This window comes from Pan troglodytes, chromosome X (assembly GCF_028858775.2).
Source record: "Pan troglodytes isolate AG18354 chromosome X, NHGRI_mPanTro3-v2.0_pri, whole genome shotgun sequence".
Taxonomy (NCBI): Eukaryota; Metazoa; Chordata; class Mammalia; order Primates; family Hominidae; genus Pan; species Pan troglodytes.
In genome coordinates, this window is record NC_072421.2 from 27,255,302 (window position 1) to 27,273,235 (window position 17,934).

Genomic DNA, 17,934 nt, shown 5'->3' on the forward strand with positions numbered 1-17,934 from the left:
AACAGAGGGTCTGGGAATTTAACCATGTCAATGCATTCTTTTAAAAAATATTTTAACTGAAGAAAACTGGGTGCCGTTTAAGGATTTTTTAAGATTAGAAAACGAAAAGAAGTCAGAAAGTGCTAAGTTAGGACTATAAGGTGAATGCCTAATGATTTCCCATTGAAATTCTCACAAAATTGCCATTGTTTGATGAGAGGAATGACCAGGAGCATTGTCATGATGGAGAAAGACTCTGGTGAAGTTTTCTGGGTGTTTTTCTGCTCAAGCTCTGGCTAATCTTCTGAAAACACTCTCATAATAAACAGATGTCATCATTGTTTGGCCTTCCAGAAAGTCAACAAGCAAAATGCCTTGAGCATCCTCTGTGTTGCCCTGGCCTTTGCTCTTGACCAGTCTGCTTTTGCTCTAACTGGATCACTTCCACTTCTTGGTAGCCATTGTTGTGATTGTGCTTTGTCTTCAGGATCATACTGGTAAAGCCATGTTTCATCTCCTCCTGTTCTTTGAAGAAATGCTTCAGTATGTTGTATCTCACTTGTTTAAAATTCCCATTGAAAGCTCTGCTCCTGTCTTCAGCTGATCTGGGCACAACGATTTTGGCACCCATTGAGTGGCAAGTCTGCTGAACTTTAATTTTGCAGTCTGAATTGTGTAAGCTGAACTAATTGAGATGTCTATGGGTTGGCTATTGTTTATTCTGTTAATCACTGGTCCTCTTCAATTGGGGAACAAAAAGATAAATTCTTTCCTCCCAAATGGATGTGGATGTTCTACTTCTGCAGACTTCATCTTTGGCATTGTCTCATTCCTTCTTAAAAGGAGTTATCCATTTGCAAACTGCTGATTTATTTGGGGCTTTGTCCTCATAAACGTTTCATAAAGTATCAATTATTTCACCATTTTTTCACTCAAGCTTCATCATAAATGTAATGTCTTTTTTACTTCAATTGTAGCAGCATTCATGTTGCTCTGATAGGGGCTGTTTTCAAACTGATGTCTTATCCTTCTTGGTGCCTCAAAGAAGATCCTATTCAGAAAAGTTATAACATGTTAGCACAAGTTTATTTGGGTTTAAACAAAATTTGAAACCCATGCATAGTTTTTTAATAATATGCATTTACATAAACATTTTGAAGTTCTCTCATATTATATAGTATATCATGTTTTATATATTATCTAGTATAATATATAGAAATTTCTAGCTACATCTTTAGATAGGAGCTCTGTATCTGGGACAGTATGTCAAGATGGATTTGGTTTATTTAAATACAATCAACATCTTTCCTGCTGTAGAAAACAAAATCTATCTTTAAGAATACCAATGGCTTCATGCCACTGAGCAATTTTATTCCTAGATATCTATTCAAGATAAATGAAAGCATATATCTACAGAAAGATGTGTACAAAAATATTCACAGCAGGTTCATTCATATTAGCCCCATACTGGGAACAACCTAAATATCCAATGGAGACAAAATGTGGTATATCCATATGATAGAATACTATTCAGCAGTAAATGAAAATGAAGTACTGAAATGTGCAGCATTATGGCTGAACCTCAAAAACATGTGAAAAAAGCCAAACACAAGAGACCACATATTGTAAGATTTCATTCGTATAAAATGCCTAGAAAAAACAAATTTACAGAGACAGACAGATTAATGATTACCTGGGGCAGGGGTTAATATTGGGGATTAACTTTAAATGGGCATGAGGGAACCTATTGAGGGAACTAGAATGTTCTAGAATTGGTTTACGGTGGTAGCTGCATCATGGTTAAGTTACTAAAAATCATGGTGTAGTTATAAAAATATAAGAAACCAAGTTAGAGAAAACTGATTGGAATGATGGTGTACATGCAAAACACTTTGCACAACATCAGGCCAGAGCTGAAAGGTCAATGTGATGATTAATACTGAGTATCAACTTGATTGGATGGAAGGATACAAAGTATTGAACCTGGGTGTGTCTGTGAGGGTGTTGCCAAAGGAGACTAACATTTGAGTCAGTGGGCTGGGAAAGGCAGACCCACCCTTAATCTGGGTGGGCATAATCTAATCAGCTTCCAGCATGGCTAGAATATAAGCAGATAGAAAAATGTGGAAAAAGAGACTGGCCCAGCTTCCCAGCCCACAACTTTCTCCCATGCTGGATACTTCCTGCCCTTGAACATTGGACTCCAAGTTATTCAGTTTTAGAATTCGGACTCGCTCTCCTTGCTCTTCGGCCTGCAGATGGCCTTTTGTGGAACCTTGTGATTGGGTGAGTTAATACTTAATAGACTTCCCTTTGTGTACATATATATATTCCATTAGTTCTGTCCCTCTAGAGATCCCTGACTAATATAGTCAATAAGCCTGAAGTAACAGTATGCTTTAAAAATAATCCCACTTGATATATGCTTACCAGCTTTGCCCCAAATGTTAATATGTGATGAAAATAAGTGTTACCACTTAAAAGCTGTCTCTCCGCTTAATTCCTCATCTCAAATGTATATTCCATGTAACAAACTGCACACGTACCTCCTGTATCTAAAATAAAAGTTGAAATTTTAAAAATGTATTTCTGATGTAAAATAGCTTTGGAAGATTGAAAGAATTAGCCGTTATGATTTTCTTGAAGGAGAAAAGGTAAAACATGTACTAATTTCATCACAATACAAAATAGTATATGATTGGGACCAGGAGAGTGGTTGTGCTTTTGAATTGTTTTTTAAAAAATTCTTTTTTTTTTTTTTTTTTAATTATACTTTAAGTTTTAGGGTACATGTGCACATTGTGCAGGTTAGTTACATATGTATACATGTGCCATGCTGGTGCGCTGCAGCCACTAACTCGTCATCTAGCATTAGGTATATCTCCCAATGCTATCCCTCCCACCTCCCCCCTCCCCACCACAGTCCCCAGAGTATGATATTCCCCTTCCTGTGTCCATGTGATCTCATTGTTCAATTCCCACCTATGAGTGAGAATATGCGGTGTTTGGTTTTTTGTTCTTGCGATAGTTTACTGAGAATGATGGTTTCCAATTTCATCCATGTCCCTACAAAGGATATGAACTCATCATTTTTTATGGCTGCATAGTATTCCATGGTGTGTATGTGCCACATTTTCTTAATCCAGTCTATCATTGTTGGACATTTGGGTTGGTTCCAAGTCTTTGCTATTGTGAATAATGCCGCAATAAACATACGTGTGCATGTGTCTTTATAGCAGCATGATTAAAAATTCTTAAATGCACCAACTAAGACTAAATTAGACCAACACTGTATTTGAACTCAACCTTAAATACATACATGCATACATATATACATGCATATATTCAATTGTTCACTCATACATACACAACTCTGTTTACTCATTTACCGTATGCATGACACTCTCAACGAAACCTCTCATAACTATTGGCAACTTTGATGTCAATATAGATAACTCTTTACCCTAGGTACTCTGTTTCTAAGCCTCCTTTTCATCCATGAGCTTCTCCTCAGCCAATCATTCTATAATCACATACTAATTTAGTCATTACCTGTGTATGCTTATCCATGCTCAAAAAAAGTTTCCTTACCATATAGAAAAATAAACTTAAGATGGATTAAGGACTTAAATGTAAGACCTAAAACCATAAAAATGCTAGAAGAAAACCTAGGAAATAACCTTCTGGACATTAGCCTAACAAATACTTTATGATTAAGACCTCAAAAGCAAATGCAACAAAACCAAAAATAGACAAATGGATCTCAATTAAAGTAAAGAGCTTCTCTCTGCACAGCAACAGAAACAACTGACAGAGTAAACACAACCTACAGAATGGGAGAAAAATGTTTGCAAACTATGCATGTGTATTAGTATGTTCTCACACTGCTATAAAAAACTACCTGAGACTGGATAATCTATGAAGAAAAGAGGTTTAATTGGCTCATAGTTCCGCAGGCTGTACAGGAGGCATGGCTTGGGGAGGCCTCAGGAAACTTACAAGCAGGGCAGAAGGTGAAGGGGAAGGCAGCATGACCTACATGGCTGGAGCAAGAGGAATAGAGCAAAAGGAAAAGTGCCACACTTTTAAACAACCTGATCTTGTGAGAACTCACTGACTCTCACGAGAATAGCAAGGGGGAAATCCACCCCCATGATCCAATCACCTCCCACTATGTCCCTCCCTCAACACTGGGTATTACAAATGGACATGAGGTTTGTGTGGGGACACGGAGCCAAACCATATCAGCGTCTGCCAAAGGACTAATACCCAGAATCTATCAGGAACTCAAAAAAATCAACGAGAAAAAATAAGAACCAAAATGCCCCATTAAAAAAGTGGGGAAAGCACTGAACAGCCATTTCTCAAAAGAAGACATACTAAAAGCCAACAAACATGAAAAATGCTCAGTACCACTAATCATCAGAGAAAATTAAAACCACAACGGGATACCATCTCACACCAGTCAGAATGGCTCTTACTAAAAGTCAAAGGCTAGGCACAGTGCCTCAAGCCTGTAATCCCAGGACTTTGGGAGGATAATGTGGGCATATCACTTAAGTCCAGGAGGTCGAGACCAGCCTAGGCAACATGGCAAAACCCTATCTCTACAAAAAATACAAAAATTAACTGGGCGTGGTGGAAAGCACCTGTAGTCCCAGCTACTTAGGAGGTTGAGGTGGGAGGATCACCTGAGCCTGGAGAGGTCGAAGCTGCAGTGAGCCATGATCATGCCACTGCATTCCAGCCTGGGCAACAGAGTGATACCCTGTCTCAAAAAATAAAAAGTCAAAAAATAACTTTTTTGACGTCAGGGAGAATGTGGATAAAAGGGAATAATTATACACTGTTGGTGGGAAGGTACACTAGTACACAACCTCTATGGAAAACAGTATGAGGATTTCTCAAGGAACTAAAAATAGAACTACCATTCAATCCAGCAATTCCATTACTGGGTATCTACCCAAAGTAAAAGAAATTGTTATATCAAAAAGATGCCAGCACTTGTATGTTTATTGCAGCACTATATATAATAGTAAAGTCATGGACTCAACCTAAGTCTTCATCAACAATTGATTGGACAAAGAAAATGTGGTACTCTCTAAAGACTACTTCTTCCAGTACCCTGACTTCAACAATTCTTTGACCTTACGAGGACCAACAATCTACCAGGTTTGTATGTTTTCTTCCACTTCTCTCAACCCACTATAATATCTTTACTTTTCATTTTACTTAGATTAGATTCTCCTGTACAACATTATAATAACTCCCTTACACATACTCTCTGTTTAATCCTTTCTCATTTTTTTTCATTGAACTTTCCTGAAATCTTGAGTTGTATCAGTTTGAGGTAGGACCTGAAATAGGATAATGTTGGTGGACATTTGAAATGGACTGGAAGTAGTCACTAAACAAGGTTAGGAATTATAACAGAGTACCAGAAAGATATCTGACTCAACTGCCACACTGATTGAGAAATGGTATATGATATGGGTGAAAAAAGAGAACAGGTGAAGATACAAATTTCTAAACTATTTTTGAATTTTGCATCCTGATCAGTGTAAAAACTGTAATAACATAGTATTTTGACAAATTAGAGCCAAAATAATAAATTTGTCTTTGTTTTAATTCTTGCTTCATAAATTGAGAAATACAAACTCATTCTAAAGAGTCACCAAATCAAGGATAGAAATCTAACATTTAGTCTCACATGTACACTTTTAAAGAATATAGTATTCTCATCCTGGCCAACAAGGTGAAACCCCATCTCTACTAAAAATACAAAAATTAGCTGGGCGTGGTGGTGCGTGCCTGTAATCCCAGCTACTCTGGAGGCTGAGGCAGGAGAATTGCTTGAACCAAGGAGTCGGAGGTTGCAGAGAGCCGAGATCACGCCACTGCACTCCAGCCTGGTGACAGAGCGAGACTCGGTCTCAAACAAACAAACAGCCGCCAACAACAACAACAACAACAACAAAACAAAACAAAAAAGAACATAGTATTCTAACATGATCATCTTGATTTGTACTCTGATTTCTACTCGCTTCCCCTAGAGGTTAAAACAAAAAATAGTGGTTTCTAGCTTCAATGTGTATTATCTAAAAGCCTGTCAGTAGAATTACCACGTAAATATTTTCCTAAAACTTGAGAAGTTAGCTAAATCTATTTGTTTCTTGATGTCTACTATACAGCCATCATTGAGTTACTTGCATCTGCTTTAGGCTTATGCCACATAATGAATGTCATTCATTGACAGATTAATTCTGTTGTGCTGATTATCTCAAACCTGAATTTTATGGCAATGCAGACTCACTCTCTAGTTTACCTTTATATGCCTGATAGAATGTATAATTACAGTTGGGATTAGCCTAATCCATTCTCTACTTAATGAGCTGAACGAATATTAAACCCCAAATGGAAAGGAATTCAGCATATTTTAACTCTTCTTCACTCTGGCATGATTTTATTTTTACAACTTCACTTAGCTTGATCCATTATCACCCCCGCATTCATTCCAGCACACACACTAACTCAACTCATTTCATAATCTTATGAGTTGAAATCCATGGCATTTGACCTGGAAATAAAAATGTTATGATTATTAAACCACAAGAAGGCAACTGGTAATTTGAATTTCAGTATTTGCATTTTAATGCACATGTGGAGAGAACATTTTGATAGTAATGATTTATCTTTGGATAAAATCCATTCTCTAAATGAGATTGAATCAAGAAGTCTGAATCGGTTGAAACAGATGACCTTTAATATTGATATCAAGACTGATAACCTATTACTCTATTAATTCCTCAGCAATATTCATATCACAAAGAATAAAGAGATAACGTACATATTTTGAGATGGACCTATTTTTTTCTTCTGGTACACTCATCTCTTGTGAAATGTGATTCTGATAGTTAAAAATAATATCAGAAATTGTTTATATAGAAAACATTTAAGTTCTGGAAGTAAACCCAAAGAATGTCTATTTAATGAACATATGTCATGTGCAACTTAGTGATTGGGGCATGGCATGAATGACACTAATATACATAGTACTTGTCTCCTCAAATAAGTTTTGAGATAGTTTTTCAGATAAAATGAAAAACTTACACAAAATTTAGGATAATATAATGGAAGACGCAGGGAACTCAGACCAAATAACAGAAAACATTATATAATAAATTAATAAACAATATATTAGGTTAGTTTGAACAAATAATTAACTGTAAAGAAATAAATCAGTAACTCTAGTTTCCCTTCCAGTAATGGTCAAATAGCTTCTTTCAGAATAACTTTCTTACAGAAAAAATATTATAAATTCTTGTGCAAAGATTACTTGAAGGCACTACAGAATGGCCAAAATTGAATAAAAACTGGAGGAAAGTGAAGGGCTTTGGGTAAAATTCCTGGGTAATAAGCCTTCTTGCTTGAGGGCACACCCCTATTTTGGTGAGGCTTCTGGAACTAAAGAATACTTCCGTTGGTTACTGGCTTCAGGAGTGAGAAGACAGAGTTTGGGGGTTCCAGAATAGCTGAATACGATGGAGGAAGTTCTGGAAGGAGTGAGCCACATAAGGACGAGTCCCCAAATATATATACAAATTCTGCCTACGTTACTCAACAGCCCCTGAATTTGGCATGGGTTGGGGAAAATAAAACATCTGTAAGGCTGAAAGAATTGAATAGTTTCAGCTGTCATCTGTCATGGAGGTGGGAGTTGAGGGGTTTGGTATGGGCAGGTATCAAGTTGGGATTTAATTCGTTCAAATTAACTTGCAGCTATGACAAAAAATAAGAGAGAGAGAGAGAGAGAGAGAGAGAGAGAGAGATCAGAATCCCGAATCTACATCTCATTTACAATGTGCACACTATTTTAAAATGTTGCTAATTATGTGTGGAAACAGAGAAATGTGACTCGTACTCAAGAGAAAACGCCCTACATGTTCCGAAAAGCTACAGCTTACATTATATGCAATGAGGAAATATTGGATGCTTTTCCCCTATGGTTGAGAAGAAGGCAGAGTTGGCTCTCTATTCAATTTGCACCAAAGTTACTAAGTAGTGGAGAACAAAAAATGAAATAGAAGGCATAAAAACTAGAAGAGAATGAAACTGTATTTATTCACAGATTACCTGAATATTTTTGTAGAAAAGTCTAAGGAATATATTTTAAAAGTATTACAAAAAAGAAGTGATTTCAGCAAGAACACAGGATACAGGATTGATATGAAAATATGACTTATGCTTTTATACACTCGTAATGAAAAATGGAAAAAAATCCATTTACAACATGGAAATACTTAAAATACGGATAATTTTATAGAAGATATTTAAAACTCTTCCATTAAAACAACAAAACATGAGAAAAATTAATGAAGACTTGAATAAATGAAGATAGATGTCATGTCTATGGGACTGGAAGATTCAATATTGTCAAATTGTCAATTCTCTCCAATTGATATATAGATTAATTTCAATCTAGATAATAATCACAGCAGGGTATATTTTGTAGAAATTAACACTTTGAAATATAAAATGTATATAGGGTTGTAAGAGGACTTAGAATTACTTAAATAATAATGGAAAGCATAATTTCATTGGGGGATTTTATACTACTTGACTTTAAGACCATGTAAAGTTATGGTAATCATGGCATAATGATAGACAACAGTTGAATGAAATAGAATGAGTAGTGCATATATATACCCTCACTTAGACAAATAATTGATTTTTTGACCTAGGCATACACATGGGCATTTGTGCACATGCACACACACATACACACATCAGTAGGAAAGTATAATCAACAGATGGTGTTGGAATAACTAGGATATGGAAAATCCATAAACTTTTACCGTTACCTCACAATCTCCACAAAAATTGACATAATGTGATTTATATACCTAAATATAAAAAAGCCAGACACACCTCTGTTTTTGGCTGGAACCACGGAGGGTATAGAAGAGACGAAGAAGAAGGTTCCTGCTGTGCCAGAAACCCTTAAGAAAAAGTGAAGAAATTTCACAGAGCTGAAGATCAAGCGCCTGAGAAAGAAGTTTGCCCAAAACCTGCTTCGAAAGGCAAGGAGGAAGCTTATCTATGAAAAAGCGAAGCACTTTTCAAAGGGGATGCTTCCAGTTTTTGCCCATTCAGTATGATATTGGCTGTGGGTTTGTCATAGATAGCTCTTATTATTTTGAGATACGTCCCATCAATACCTAATTTATTGAGAGTTTTTAGCATGAAGGGTTGTTGAATTTTGTCAAAGGCCTTTTCTGCATCTATTGAGATAATCATGTGGTTTTTGTCTTTGGTTTTGTTTATATGCTGGATTACATTTATTGATTTGCGTATATTGAACCAGCCTTGTATCCCAGGGATGAAGCCCACTTGATCATGGTGGATAAGCTTTTTGATGTGCTGCTGGATTCGGTTTGCCAGTATCTTATTGAGGATTTTTGCATCAATGTTCATCAAGGATATTGGTCTAAAATTCTCTTTTTTGGTTGTGTCTCTGCCCGGCTTTGGTATCAGGATGATGCTGGCCTCATAAAATGAGTTAGGGAGGATTCCCTCTTTTTCTATTGATTGGAATAGTTTCAGAAGGAATGGTACCAGTTCCTCCTTGTACCTCTGGTAGAATTCGGCTGTGAATCCATCTGGTCCTGGACTCTTTTTGGTTGGTAAGCGATTGATTATTGCCACAATTTGAGCTCCTGTTATTGGTCTATTCAGAGATTCAACTTCTTCCTGGTTTAGCCATCCCATTACTGGGTATATACCCAAAGGACTATAAATCATGCTGCTATAAAGACACATGCACACGTATGTTTATTGCAGCACTATTCACAATAGCAAAGACTTGGAACCAACCCAAATGTCCAACAATGATAGACTGGATTAAGAAAATGTGGCACATATACACCATGGAATACTATGCAGCCATAAAAATGATGAGTTCATGTCCTTTGTAGGGACATGGATGAAACTGGAAATCATCATTCTCAGTAAACTATCGCAAGAACAAAAAAACCAAACACCACATATTCTCACTCATAGGTGGGAATTGAACAATGAGAACACATGGACACAGGAAGGGGAACATCACACTCTGGGGACTGTTGTGTGGTCGGGGTGGGGAGGGATAGCTTTGGGAGATATACCTAATGCTAGATGACGAGTTAATGGGTGCAGCGCACCAGCATGGCAAATGTATACATATGTAACTAACCTGCACATTGTGCACATGTACCCTAAAACTTAAAGTATAAATAAAAGAAAAGAAAAGAAAAAGCGAAGCACTATCACAAGGAATATAGGCAGAAGTACAGAACTGAAATTCGAATGGCAAGGATAGCAAGAAAAGCTGGCAACTTCTATATACCTGCAGAACCCAAATTGGTGTTTGTTATCAGAATCAGAGGTATCGATGGTCTGAGCCCAAAGGTCCGAATGGTGTTGCAGCTTCTTCGTCTTCGTCAAATCTTCAATGGACCTTTGTGAAGCTCAACAAGGTTTCAGTTAACATGCTGAGGATTGTAGAGCCATATATTGCCTGTGGGTACCCAAATCTGAAGTCAGTAAATGAACTAATCTACAAGCATGGTTATGGCAAAATCAGTAAGAAGCGAATTGCTTTGACAGATAATGTTTTGATTGCTCGATCTCTTGGTAAATATGGCATCATCTGCATGGAGGATCTGATTTATGAGATCTATACTGTTGGAAAACGCTTCAAAGAAGCAAATAACTTCCTGTGGCCCTTCAAATTATCTTCTCCATGAGGCTGAATGAAGAAAAAGACCACCCATTTTGTAGAAGGTGGCGATGCTGGCAACAGGGAGGATGATATCAACAGGCTTATTAGAAGAATGAACTAAGGTGTCTACCATGATTATTTTTCTAAGCTGGTCGGTTAATAAACAGTACCTGCACTCAAATTAAGAAAAAAAGCCAGACATATAAAGCTTCATGAAGAAAACGTATATCTTTACTAACTTGAAGTAGGCAAAGATTTCTTAGCAAGACATGAAACAATAACCATCACAGACAAAAAATTATACCTTAGATATAATTGAAATTAAAACATTTTCTCATCAAGAGATACAATTAAGAAAATTAATTCATAAATCACAGACCTGGAGACATTATGTGCACATTTTGTATGTGACAAAACATTGGTATGCAGAATATATAAATAATTTCACTAACTCAGCAAAGTAATTATATACGATAGGCAAAAGGATTGAACAGGGACATCACAATGCAGCCATACATGAATAATGGCTACAGTGAAAAAGTCTGACATCACCAAATATTGAAGAGTATAGAGAGCAACTGAAGGAAATCAAATGCAATGTTTTTTCTTTTGTTTTGTTTTAAAAATGGCACAACCATTTTTAAAACTGTGTGAAAGTTTCTAATGAAGTTAAACCTATGCATATCCTATGATGAAGTAATTCAACTTCTAGGTATTTACCCAAAAGAAAAATTTTTTATTTCCCACTAAAACATTTGTACAGGAATGTTAATAGCAGTTTTATTCACTATAGCAAAAACTGGATGTAACTCAAATATCTGTTAAGAGAATGAATAAACAGATTATGGTGTATTATATAAAGGTACACTACTCAACAAGAAAAAGGACTAAACTACAAATACATTTAACATCATGAACATTACAATGACCAAAAGAATCTGGACACAAAGTAGTATATAGTATATGATTTTTTATATGAAGTTCTAGAGCAGAAAACATTAACTTATTGGGAAACAAATTAGTAAAGTGGTTATTAGGGTTCTGGGGAGTTGACAGGAAAGGAGGATGAGGAAAATCTGTGGGGAGATGGAAATATTGTACATCTTGACGGAGGTGTGGGTTTCACCAGTGTATGCATGTGTATACATTTGTCAAAGCTCATCAAATCTCACAGTTAAGATCTTTATATTTTAGGGTATATAAATTTCAACACACAGAATTATAAAAAATAATAAACTCAATTTGGGAATCTTACTTTTCACAGTCTTGTGGGTTAGCAAATCTGAAACTATTTTATGTGTTTCTAGGCTTGAGAAAATAGATTAATATATTGAGAATAATAGAAACATATGCATTTTTCCACAGAGGTTGTGTTAATGTACACTCACACCAATAGCATATAACAGTTATTGTTGTTCAACATCCTCATCAAAACCAGATATTTTATGCCTTTTTATTCTAGAAGCAAGCTGAATTTTAGTCCCCACTGCACATTTGGCCAGGAGTCATTGTGTAAGACACTGTTTGCAAAGAGAATAGCTCTTAGAACAGATGACTAGAATGTTCCAGCATATAAGGGATAAGTAAAAGAAAAATCAATATGTTTGAATGAGAAAGAGCTACCAATAAAGCAGAAAGACAAATAGACAGGAAGAGCAGTATCATGGAGACTGATGGAAAAGAGCTAAAGGAAAGACTGATGAATAGTATTGAAGTTAGAAATTTCACAAAAATAAAAACAATAAAGTGTTCATTTGATTTGGTGTTTAGGAAGTAATTGGTGTCATTAGTGAGACAAGAGTGACTGATTTAGAGTGTGTGGGGAGATGAATAAGGGTTTGGTGTAAGCCGGTTGCTATGAATTGAAGAAATAATGAAATATGTGAATATAAGCTTAAATATAAAGGACAGTTAGACCATAATTGAGAGAGGGATTTTACACCAAAATATTTTTTAAATGGATGTGTTCACTTGTTCATATAAAGATAAAGAGCCAAAAAAGGAGTAGGGATTTTAAAAGAGTTAAATGGAATAAAAATAATTTCTGTGGATGATTGGAAGATATAGGGGTCTACATAACAGTTTGGAGATAAGAGTAAGAGGCCCCAAGGCAAACTTAGGATCACTACCATTTATTTGGTGTTCATTTAATGTTTCAGGCACTATTCTATCTCATTTGTAAGCCTGAAAACAGTGTTATGAAAGAATACTGTTTTGTCATCACATAGCTAAAACAGAGTCATAAAGTAACCTGTATGATTTGTACAATTAGGAAATTACAGAACCAGGGTTCGAAACCACGTAATATAGCACCAAAAGTCAAGCTCTTAATAGCTACTCTCCATTGCCCTAGAATGGAAACTAAAGAGTAAAATATATGATGGCACAGCTTGGCCCTTATTTGATACTGATAAGCCTAGATTCAGGCTGAACAATCAATTCTTATCCAAAATCTCTTTCCAAGATTTGGCCTTTGCATTTGTTGTATTATTATTTTTTTGATAACATGAGTCCATAAAGTGTATATATCACACAAAGATCCCTTACTTTTAATACCAGAAAATTCCCTCAAATGTTAATGAAAACAGTATTCACTAACAAGTGCCTTTTTAATGTTGTTGCTAAGGTAAGTCTCATATTTGTTTATTAAAATATCTTCTATTTTTCACACTACTGATTCCACATGAAGTCTGTTTATTAAAGAAAAGAGTGCTTAAGATAGTCTAGAAGTAAGAACGTTAAAGAATAAACAGAAGTAAAATGTACTGCTAAAATTATTAAATAACCAAAAAAATACGAATCATTGTTTCCTCATTTGTGCTTATAAATATCTCTCTTTATAAGTTATTAACAATGAGAGACAGACCCAATACTTATGAAGCAATTGTTATAGAATCATAATGTCTTGTAACTTTTTGTTGTGGTCACTCTTGTATGATGCAACTTTGTTAAAAGAATAAATAAAATGGTATTTATTCCAAACAACCTTTTGAAATCTACCATTGAAAACACAAGGAAAAATATGCTTAAGATCTTGTGTGTTAGAACTTTCCCAAAATTCTCTTTTCAACTTCTTTAGCTTTCTGTCTGCATGGTATTATTTGATAAGCTCATATCCCTAGGGTGCTCAAGTCAAATCTCTGCCATGATTTCCAAATCTGGCAGTCTCCAAACTCACTGCTAAGAATGCTGAATCAAACTGACATCGGCTTGACAGGTCTATCAAATTTTTTATTTCAGAGAGATTTATAAATCAGACCCTTCCATATTCGTTCCATTACAATGGCATTAGATAAATAGATTTTCTTTTCAGCATCCATATTTATTCATTCTAAATGCCCAAATTTTCCTGTATGCCTTCTGTGTACCATGTAGGATGTACTGTGTACAATCTGGTCAGGTCCAGATTGTTTCATTTGATATTCTTCCCACAGCTTCTCATTTTGTTCATATATTAATTCATTAAACATATTTATTGAATGCCTACTATGTTCTTAGGGCACGTCTTCATGGGGTTTGCATTCTAGCTGAAGGGCAGTAAATGTACTAAATGATATAATACAGTGTTGTCCAATAGAACTTTCTGTCATTATGGAAATGTCTTGTAATATCTGCATTGTTCAATATGGTAGACAGGAGTCATATGTTAAGCACTTGGAACATGGTTAATGCATCTAAAGAAATACTTTATTTTATTTTATTTAAATTTAGTTAATTAGTATCTATATTTAAATATCCACAGGTAGTTAGTGGAGCCACACTCAACCATGTAGAATATTAAATTTGGCACATTTTATAGTGAAAAAAATTAAAGAAAAGAGCAAGGTAAGAGGACTGCAACAGGACTGTCCAAAGAGAGATTAGAATTGTAAATAGGGTAATTAGAGTATGTTTCCTTGAGAAGGTGACAATTGATGTGACAAAGACCTGAAAGAGGGAGACAGTTAACTATGATGTCACTTTGAGGAAGAACATTTCACACACAGGGAATAGCCTGTGCAAAAATTCCTTTGGTGACATTGTGCCTGGCATGTTGAAGTGAAACCTGCTTTCCTTTATCTTCAACCCACCGATTCTAGATCTTTTTCAAAACAAATGCTTTCTTTCCTACTTTCTTCTCAAAATGACAACCCTTTCAAATATTTGAAGACTACTTATGGCTACATTTTTGCTTACTCCATAGTAAATTTCCTAATGGTATAGTTGTTCACCTATTTATTTGTTACATTCTATCACGATATTTTTAGTTTTCCAGCTTTATTAAGGTATAATTTACAAATGAAATTGTATATATTTATGGTGTACAATGTGATGTTTTGATGTATGTATACACTGTGAGATGATCAAATTAAGATAATTAACATATCCATCACCTCTCATCGTTATTTTTTGTGGTAAGAACATTTAAAATCTACTCTCTTAGCAATTTTGAAGTACACAATACATTATTATTAGCTGTAGTCACCATGCTGTATAATAGTTCTCCAAAGGTTATTCCTCTTGTCTGACTGAAACTTTGTACCCTTTGACTAGTATCTCCCCATTTCCATCCCCTACATCCAGCCCCTGGTAACCACCATTTGACTCTCTCATTTTATCAGTTCAACTTTTTTAGACTCCTCATAAAAGTGAGATCGTGCGGTGTTTGTCTTTCTGTGCCTAGCTTGTTTCACTTAACATAATGTCCTCCAGATTCATCAATGTCGTTGCAAATGACATTGTCAGCTTTCTTAAAGCTGACTAGTATTCCATTGTATGTATCTATGTGTGTGTATGTGTCACATTTTCTTAATCCGTTCATCTGTCAATGGACACTTAAGTTGATTTTATATGTTGGCTATTGCAAATAATGCAATGAACATGAGAGTACAGATATTTCTTCAACACGCAAATTTTATTTTCTTTGGATAGATACCCAGAGGAAGGATTGCTGTATCATCTGATAGCCCTATTTTTAATTTTTTGAGAAACTTCTATGCAGTTTTTCATCATGGATTTACTAATTTACATTCCCCCCAACAATGTACAAGGGTTCACTTTCCTCCACATCCTCAGCAAGACTGGTTGTCTTTTTCTTTTTAGTAATAGTCATTGTGACAGATGTGAATTAAGATCTCACTGTGCTTTTAATTTGCATTTCCTGTTGATTAGTGATATTGAGCATTTAAAAATATATATCACCCACTTGTATGTCTTATTTTGAGAAATATTTATTCTGGTTTTATGTTCATTTTAAAAATCACGTTATTTGTTTTCTTGATATTGAGCTATTTGAGTTCCTTATATATTTTAGATATTAGCTCCTTATTAGATGTATGGTCTCCAAATGTTTTCTTTCATTTCATAGGTTGTCTATCCACCCTGATGATTATTTTCTTTGCTGTGCAAAACTTTTTAGTTTGACACAATCCCGTTTGTCTATTTTTGCTTCTGTTGCTTGTGATTTTGGAGTCATATCAAAAAAAAATCTTTGCCAAAACTATTGTCAAGAAGCCTTTTCTCTATGTTTTCTTCTAAGAGTTTCATAGTTTCAGGTCTTACATTTAAGTCTTTAAACCATTTTGAGTTTATTTCTGTATATCAGGTGAGATAAAAGTCCAATTTTATTCTTCTGCACGTGGATATTCAGTTTTCTCAACACCATTTATTAAAGAGGCTATCTTTTCTCCATTGTGTGTTCTTGGCAACTTTGTGAAATATTAATTTACTGTAAATTCAAGGATTTATTTCTGCAGTCTCTATTCTGTTCCATTGGTCCACATGTCTGTTTTTATGCCAGTAATCTGCTGTTTCAATAACTGTAACTTTGTAGTATATTTTGAGATCAAGAAGAGTAATGCTTCCAGATTTATTCTTTTTTGCTCAAGACAGCTTTGGCTATTTGGGGTGTTGTGTGGTGCTATATGAATAATAGGATTATTTTTCTATTTCTGTGAAAAATGTCATTGGAGTTTTTATAGGAATTGCCTTGAATCTGTAGATCACTTTGGGTACTATGGAAATTTTAACAATATTCATCCTGTAATACATGAAAATGAAATATCTTTCTATTTATTGGTGTCTTCTTCAGTTTCTTTCATCAATGTTTTATAGTTTTCAGTGTATAGGTTTTTCACCTCCCTAGTTAAATGTATTCCTAAGAATTTTTTATTCTATTGTAAATGGGATTGTTTTCCTTTCTTTTTAAATTTTTATTTTTAATTATAAATTGACATATTACAGGGCAGTATATATTTAGAATACAAAGCGATATTATGATTTATTAAAACAATGTGGAATAATTTAATCAAGCTAATTAACATACCTGTCACCTAAAATACTTATTTTTTTGGGGTGAAGGCATTTGAAATTTATTCTCTTAGTGATTTTGATTTTAGCCGGTGGTCATGGCAGATTGCCTTCTTGATTTCTTTTTCAGATAGTTCACTGTTAGTGTACAGAAATGCTACTGATTATTGGCTATTGCCAAGGGGAGGAGAAGCAATGAGGGAGGCAGGAGGCCAAGACAAGGTGGCTTAGACATATTATTGAATTGTGTACAACAAGGTGTGTCTGGCATATGCATGGAAGACAGATGTTAAGGCATCAAATTTACAGAAGCTAGAAGTGTGGCTGATACAAGGGTATATAGCCAACTCTGCTACATAGAGTCATTCTGGGAACCAGGGTGACAAAATCCTGCTGCCTTCAACATGTGGCTTCCATGGTCACCAGGGACATCAATATCTACCAGCAGAAGGGAAAAGAGCAGTGAGGATCTTTTGTGGAAGGATTTGTGGGCCAGACCTGGAAACACATTCCTCCCACATTCCTCTATCACTCCTATTCACACTCACTCAACTAGAACTTTATCCCAAGACACACCTAACTGTGAGGAAGGATAGGAAAGACAGTATTACTGGGTGCCCAAGGAGGGAGAATGTGGTGCCAGTGTGTGGCCTACATCCTGTCACACAGTGGCCACATGTCACTTTGGGCACCCAGGCTTCACTGGGCAGGGCTGTTCCCAATCTCCATTGTTTCCTACCTAACCTCATCTTATATAAAGTTTCTGGTGATGCAGAAATTAGATTCTCAAACATCAATAATTTTGTAAACTACTGGAAGAAAACATCCTTGTCAGGAGATAGAATTCAGAGTGAAGTGTTTAATCCCAGAAGAAGCTCAGGGACAGAAGCAGCACTAAGGACAGACAC

The 17,934-nt window shown here is 35.5% G+C and overlaps 1 pseudogene; it reads left to right on the forward strand.

Moving 5' to 3' along the window:
* The first annotated feature begins 4,009 nt into the window (after positions 1 to 4,009).
* Positions 4,010 to 10,906, forward strand: LOC100613106 (large ribosomal subunit protein uL30-like; annotated as a pseudogene).
* Positions 10,907 to 17,934: the final 7,028 nt, after the last annotated feature.